This window comes from Otolemur garnettii, unplaced genomic scaffold, assembly GCF_000181295.1.
Source record: "Otolemur garnettii isolate 467f Iridium unplaced genomic scaffold, OtoGar3 scaffold00126, whole genome shotgun sequence".
Lineage (NCBI taxonomy): Eukaryota > Metazoa > Chordata > Mammalia > Primates > Galagidae > Otolemur > Otolemur garnettii.
The window spans coordinates 4962152-4964130 of record NW_003852521.1 but is presented as its reverse complement, the minus strand read 5'-3'; the positions used below and the strand labels follow the sequence as shown (position 1 = coordinate 4964130).

At 41.0% G+C, this 1979-nt stretch overlaps 1 protein-coding gene across 2 annotated transcripts in view; it reads left to right on the top strand.

Moving 5' to 3' along the window:
- The window catches only part of AKAP12 (A-kinase anchoring protein 12), a 28811-nt gene that overhangs the window by 17103 nt on the left and 9729 nt on the right, over nucleotides 1-1979 (top strand). The gene's annotated exons all lie outside the window — the stretch shown is intronic.

Below are 1979 nucleotides of genomic sequence, written 5' to 3'. Positions count from 1 at the left end.
AAAAAAAAAAAAGGAAGCATGCTTCAGATAAAAATAATGGGATTCTTGGTTTTTCTTCAAACCTTCTCTGAAATGTTCACTTCTCAAGGTGGTTTGGTTTTGGTTTTGGTTTTTAAGCTACCTTAGTTGCTGAGGTCTGACATGAACATTGACTCATTATCAAAGCTGTTACAGAAGTAGGCAGAGTCGGTGACATTGTCACCAAAGCAAAGGCTTTTCCTGAGTCTCTGAAGAATGAGAGGCTTAGTACAGCTACAGATTTTATCCAAAAATCTAGTAATGTTTGAACAGAAAAAGTAATGGGGAGAAAAAAAGAACTCCAGGTTAATGTTCAGCATAGCATAGTAAAAGGCACATCAAGATAGGACTTTGCTCAAATTGTATATGAAAATACCACACTGTACCCCATGATTGCATTAATGTACACAGCTAACATTTAATTAAAAAAAAAAGATAGGACTTTGCATGTTATGCCCTGGTTCTGACTTGGTCTGCTACCTTAATACAGATTTTTGCTTAGCTTTCTGGACTTCAGTTTGATCTGAGGTGGAACAAAGCAGTGATGCTAGTGATGGGCTGTGGCTGCAAATACAGATTATCATTAGCAGAGAGCTTTGATTGCATGGAGACGACAATAAATCAATTGTTTGCGATAATCGATTTATTACAAAACTATCCCTCAACTCTTGCTGCCATCCATGGAAAAATTGTCTTCCACAAAACTGTTCTCCAGTGCAAAGAAGATTGAGGACTGTTGTTGTGACCCATTAATATCAGTATTTCTTATGCTTGTAAGCTTGGCCAGTGAGAGCCCTTCAAGCTGGCTCTTGTGTCCTTTTGTCATAGCTCTGTCAGCTTTCAAGTACCTCCTTTCTGTCACAACAAAATGTTCCTCAAACTTTTCGTGGGCCAGGTGCGGTGGCTCACACCTGTAATCCTAGCACTCTGAGAGGCAAAGGCGGGTAGATTGCTTAAGCTCAGGAATTCTAGACCAGCCTGAGCAAGAGCAAGACCCTGTCTCTACTAAAACTAGAAAAACTGAGGAAAAAAAATGATCACTTGAGCCGAAGAAGTTGAGGTTGCTGTGAGCTATGACGCCATGGCTCTCTACTGAGAGTACCAGAGTGAGGCTCTGTCTTAAAAAAAAAAAAAAAATCTTTTCATGACACAGCCTGGAATTTTTCCAAGGAGCTCTGGTCCCTTTCGGGGACCTGTTGAGAAGAACGTCTGGTGATCACAGAGAATTTCCCCTCCTTTAGATGTGCGTAGGTACTTGTTGGTTATTTAGCTTATTCTCAAAACCTCTTACAAAGTGGAAGGTTGTCTAAAACTCATTGGATTTTATTTTAAAATCATGAGTGTGGCCCAGGTACCGTGGCTCAGGTCTGTAATCCTAGCACTCTGGGAGGCCAAGGTGGACAGATGGCTTGTGCTCAGGAGTTTGAGACCAGCCTGAGCAACAGCAAGACTCCATCTCTAAAAATAGACGTGTATTATGGTGGGCACCTATAGTCCCAGCTACTTGGGAGGTTGAGGCAAGAGGATCACTTGAGCCCAAGAGTTTGAGGTTGCTGGGAGCTGTGATGCCACAGCATTCTACCCACAGCAACAGAGTGAGACTCTGTCTCAAAAAATATATTATCACACACCATACTCATGTGTTCCACGTTGCAACAGAAGATACACTGTCTGGTTAATCCAAGTTAGAGGTGCTATTGCTGCTTATATGTAATTTTTTTTTTTTTTTTTGGTAATGAGTTTTTTTATAGCTGAGGTAGCTAACTTTCCCTTTAGCAAAGAACAGCAGGAGGAAAGTAGTACCTTTGAATTTGATTTTTATTTATCTTCCTTAATTAACTAATTCATTATTTTTGTTTGTTTGTTTGTTTGTTTTGAGACAGAGCCTCAAGCTGTCCCCCTGGGTAGAGTGCCGTGGCATAGCTCACAGCAACCTCCAACTCCTGGGTTCAAGCGAGTCT